Source organism: Chlorocebus sabaeus, chromosome 1 (genome assembly GCF_047675955.1).
Source record: "Chlorocebus sabaeus isolate Y175 chromosome 1, mChlSab1.0.hap1, whole genome shotgun sequence".
Taxonomy (NCBI): domain Eukaryota; kingdom Metazoa; phylum Chordata; class Mammalia; order Primates; family Cercopithecidae; genus Chlorocebus; species Chlorocebus sabaeus.
Genome location: NC_132904.1, coordinates 16,917,765 through 16,923,764, shown reverse-complemented (window position 1 = coordinate 16,923,764; position 6,000 = coordinate 16,917,765).

The window sequence follows — 6,000 nt, the reverse complement described above, 5'->3', positions numbered from 1 at the left end:
TTTACAGTGAGTGAGAATACAAATGAAAGTAAGATATAATCTTTCCCTCAAGGAGAGTACAGTCCAGAAGGTTCTTAGTGTGATATTTAAGAGCTCATTCAAGAAACTTGTGAGGGCCTGTGAATGAGGGAGTGTCTGGGAAGTCCAGATATCTCATTGATAAATGAATAAAATCACTACATAATTCATTTGTGTTGGCTAACACAGTGCTCAGTGAAATTCATTTTTCTTTTAAGAGTAAAGAGCCACTTTACTCTTATCCCTCCATACTCTCAGCAGGCTGATAAATAAGTAAATAAATAAATAAGTAAATAAATAATGTGGAGCGGTCAAGGGATTTACTCAAACTTATACTTTAACTCCAGAGCAGGGTGAGGACTAGAACACAGGTCCCTAAGTCAGCTTTCAGGGCTTTTCCCACCTCAGGACCTCTTGATAAAGTGTGACAAAATGGACACCAAGCAGCAATGACCAGGAACTTTTGAAGGACCAAGGAATGATGGTGATGATGACTTGGGATGATGAAGAGAAGAGCCAGGAAGAACAAATTGTCAGCACTTCTTTCAGGGGTGCTGATTCCTCTCTCCAGCCCAACAGCGGACTGCAGCCCTCTTTAACCCCTGTTGCTTTGCTCCATTTTGCCGCTAGAGGGAGCCAACTTTGTACAGGATGCAATTAGAAGAGCTGGATTGGGTATCTCTTAAACATTTATGGGTCATTTAACCTCATTGGGCCTCAATTTCCGTATTTACAGAAGGAGACATTGACAATACCAGCTTCAGAAGGCTGTGAGAGGACCTATAAGACTTTGTAAAGACCTACATCAAAGTCTGTTGTTCAATGGTGGCTGCTAGCTGTTTTTAAATAATATCTTCGATTCCCCTTTCTCTTCCTTTTCACCGCTCTATCCCTGCCTTTCCCTCAAAGCCCTTGTAACCAAACTATCACATTATTTCATTTATTCCAAAAGTGTTTATTGAACACTTAGCATTTGCTGGGTGATATTCCTGGGGCTAGAAATACAGCACAAAAGAAAGCAGGCAAAACTCCTTGTTCTCATGGAGTTTGTATTTTAATGTGTGATAAAAGCTGACCCTTACTGAATTCTTCCAATCCGCAGACACTCTTCTAAATGTTTTAATTGTATTAACTTCTTTAATCCTTTCAACAACTTAATGAATGAGGTATAATCACCAGGAATGTGATGAGGTTTGGGTGAGAGTGGTGGTAGTAAGGAGGACTCATTAGTACCATCTGATGCTGAACTAACATAAATGCAAATGTTGATCTTGATTATGGAAAAATAATAGCAATAAAATAGCGGTTGACACCTTGAAAGCATAATATTCTCAGAATTTTTCATGCACCAGCTTAATCTGTGTTGAATCAATAATCCCCTTATAAAACTCCTTGGAGCAATGTGGGAACATGAATGGTTATTCAGGTTTAAAGATAAGCGGAGATACAGACAGGCTAAACTATGTACGTAGGCCACACACAAAGACTACTGATGGCTAGTTTAATGCTCTTTCACTACTGCTTTCATACAGTATTTTAAAGTAGAGTGATAGTGGTATGTATGTCTTACACATGTATGCAGGCATGCATGTATGTATATATATTCATGTAGATGAAGACAGGTATATATGGCACAATCTCAGCTCACTGCAACCTCCACCTCCCAGTGTCAAGTAATTCTCATGCCTCAGCCTCCCTAGTAGCTGGGACTACAGGCACGTGCCACCAACATCCTGCTAATTTTTGTAGTTTTAGTAGAGATGGGGTTTCACCATGTTGGCCAGGCTGGTCCTGAACTCCTGACCTCAAGTGATCTGCCTGCCTCAGCCTCCCAAAATGCTGGTATTACAGGGGCAAGTCACCATGCCTGGCCTCTACTCTTTTCTTTGAGGAAATTGAAGCACTTACATCATGGATTTGTCAGATCAGAGGTGACTGGAAAGCAATTCCTCAGGAATCCCACTCTTTGCCTAGACTTCTGTTTACAGAAGATTGACAAACTCAGGGGCCATTTTAGGGTGTGGAATCATAGGTGTGCTTGATATGGCAGATGTTTCTTCCTGCTTCATGCTGGGGTGAGGGAAAAGGGAGAAATTGGGTTGGAGGAAGTAGATCATGTATTTCAGGGGAAAAAAGTCCTCTGAGTTTCAGCTACAAGTGAGAAGACTGGGTAAGTACTACAGGAGGAGCTGCCTAAGGTATGAGAACTTGGCGTTAAGAGAAGAGGCTGCTGTATGATACCGTGGAAATTACACTAGATGGAAAGTCAGGAAACAGGGTTCCAGTTGCGGGGCCATCCCCACCTCCATCCAAGTTCTCAGGGCTCCCATTTCCTGATGCATACAATTAAGGAGATTGTTTCGAATCTCTAAGGACCTTCAGCTCAGAGATCCTATGATTCTATTTTGTTCAGGAATATAGATTATGTGAAATCTGGGTCAATCTTATTTTCTCCTCATTTTATTCACATATTTCCTTAGAATTATTTTTAGGTGATTTTATAAAAAGAAAATATTGCATATAGTTCCCATAGATTTATGGACTTGACACAATTATCACAAGAGGGAAAAACATCAAATTAAGAAGATTTAATTGTATTTTTCACTACTCTTCCTCTCTAAGAGACAACTGCATTTTAATGTTCCTACTACAGGTATTCTGAAAGTTGCCAGTAGATGAAGCTCATTGACTGTTCATTCAGCCACTCTGTCAGTACATTTACCCTTCCGTACTGAGTTTTCCTGGAGGACTTCTTAGTTATAAATACAAACAAGATGTAATTGTTATTATAAATTTACTTATTCTGCTGTGGTTGGAGAGAGAGCAGAGAAAGGATGTGGTGGTAGGTATGGTATTGGGGAAGGGACTATGAACTCCTCCTCCTTGGAAGGTGAAAGTGTCCACAGTGAAGGCAGAAAAGGAAGGTAGGCTAGAGGTGAGAGGGTACCCCATGGCTGATTTCTTTCATAAAAGATTTAAAAATATTATTACTTAAAAATATTTGATACAAATAATACATGTATTATTTAATATATGTAATATGTAATAAATAATAAAATTATATATTAATGTGTTATAAAACATAATTATTCATAATTATTTAATGATCATCTATGAACTTATTATCAATTTAAGAACATTCCTAATAACTTGTGTCATATGTGTCTTCTCTATTCCACTTCTTTGCCTTCACAGTGATAACCAATATTCTCGTTTGGTTTACGACTTCCTTACTTTATGAAAATAGCTTTAACATATGTGTATATATGCCTAACCCATATATTGCTTACTTTTTCTTATTTCTAATTTTATAAAAATGGTGTTAAACATTTGTAGTCTTCTGATTTTCTATCTTCACTTAACATAATATTTCAAAAATATTTCAAAAACATAATATTTCATCCTTGTTGCATGTAATTGTATTTCATCATTTTTACTATTGCACAAGATTTCATTGGGTGAATAGGCCATAATTATTTTACTACTCTTTTTTAAATATACCTTGGCTGTTTCCATATTCAGCTGTATGAGGGCTGTTATGAGCATTCTTGTCTGTGTGGAAAAGTTTTCCTGGGGCATATACCTAGGGACTGAATTGCTATGTTGAAAGGTATGCAAATGTTCGACTTTTCCAAAAATATGCCAAATTGCTTTTGAAAGCAGTTGTACCTATATTCACTCCCTACAGCAATGTATAGGGGATTCTGATGAGGTACATTCTTGTCAACACATGGCACAGCCAAAACTTCGTAACATTTTTGCCAATCTTGATGGTACCCACTTCACTGTTGTTGCCTTGTTCTTTGTACCTGGTATATTTACTTATATGCATCTATTTTCTACTTTATCTATAGACAAAAGCATGGCATTATTTTATGTATTTTACAGTATTCTGACACCTATGTTGAATCCACTCATCTATACCCTGAGAAATGAAGAGGTAAAAAATGCCATGAGAAAGCTCTTTACATGGTAAGAAACTGCAGGTGGATAATGAGTGGTAAAGCAGGAAATAAAAAGAACTTTATTTTTGTAAGTGAAACAAACCCAGCCTTACTTTTTTCTATCTTGTGTAATTGTATTCCATCGTAAGCATTATTTCATCTTCACTGACTTTTTTTTTTTTTTTTTATATGGAGTCTCAAAAAAAAAAAAAATCATGCAGGCTGGAGTGCAGTGGCACAATCTCAGCTCACTGCAACCTCCACCTCCTGGGTTCAAGTGATTCTTGTGCTACAGCCTCCTGTGTAGCTGAGATTACAGGCACCCGTCACCATGTCCAGCTAATTTTTGTATTTTTAGTAGAGATGGAGTTTTCCCATGTTGGCCAGGCTGGTCTTGAACTCCTGGCCTCAAGTGATCTGCCCACCTCGGCCTTCCAAAGTGCTGGGATTACAGGCATGAGCCACCACGCCCAGCCTTCATTGACTTTTATTGTTTATTTAGTATTTTCACTTGAATTGCATAATTTCGTTATAAAACTACTATATGAAATATACATGGTATGAATGACTATTATTCCTATTTTAGAAACGAGGAAACTCTGTTTACTGATGTGGTTAGTCAATTAATCAAGGTTATCTAGTTTTGAAATGCCTAAACCAAAGTTTAAAATGAGTTATTTTTGATCCATCATCCAGATCTTTAAGTAGCAATCCATGTTGACATCATTTGAGTCTGTGTGATAATTAATTGAGTTGTAGAAACACCAGGCAAAATGTTACTTAACACTTAGCCATATATAGCAGGCTCTTCTGTATCCAGGCCTGGCTTCTGTTTCTTTTCCTCACTCTGTGTGACATCAGCAATATCGCTGATACACTATAGCAGAGAGGTTAGGAGTTTGGCTCTGGAGACAGAGCAATCTGAGTTTGAATCTTATTTTCTTTCGTTAATTTTTAAAAAGTTCCAAGGTACATGTGCAGGATGTGCAGGTTTGTTACATAGGTAAACGTGTGCCATGGTGGTTTACTGCACCTATCAACCCATCACCAAGGTATTAAGCCCAGTATGCATTAGCTCTTTTCTCTAATGCTCTCCCTCCCCACCTTCCCCTGACAGGCCCCAGTGAGTGTTGTTCCCCTCCCTGTGTCCGTGTGTTCTCATTGTTCAGCTCCCACTTATAAGTGAGAACACGTGGTGTTTGGTTTTCTGTTCCTGAGTTAGTTTGCTGAGGATAAGGGCTTCCAGCTCCATCCACGTTCCTGCAAAGGACATGATCTCGTTCCTTTTTATGGCTGCATAGTATTGAATCTTATTTTCTATACTTGCTAGTGGCATGACCTTGAGTAAAGTGATGAGATTTCTAGAAACCTCTGATGCCTGTCTTTAAAATAAAAGTAAAGATATTTTAGATTCCACGTATAAGTGAGGTCATGCAGTATTTGTCTATCTGTGTCTGACTTATTTCACTTAGCATAATGTCTTCCAGGTCCATGTACCTTGCCGCAAATGACAGAATTTCTTTCTTTTTCAAGGCATCACCTATATACCTCAATAAAGCTGGGGAAATAAAAGGTAATGATAATACACGTCTCAAAGTGTTATTGTGACAATTAGATTAGATAATCTCTCTAAAGTTCTTAATGCAGTTTCTGGCACGTGGTGAACTCCTAACATGCTTATTTGAAATTACCGTGTCTACCTCAACCCTTTCCTAACCTTCTATAAAGAAATTGCTTTCTTTTGTTTTTCTATCTCTTTTAGGCTTGAAATACATGCTGCCTTTAGAGTAATTTTTGTTGTTGTTGAGTAATACAACATGGCATTTCTTCTTATTTTACCTAAGCCTTCTCATTTCAAATTCTGGAATCTAAAATTCCGGAATCTTTCATTTCATCTTTTCCCTGGTTTTACAAACTCCACCATATCGCTTCCAAAGCTTCACCTTTTAAGATTGTAGGCTCCCATAATTTATATTAAACTTACCCTCTGTTGGACAAATAGTCTGTAATTCCTCATGTTACAACATATTCACTTTTT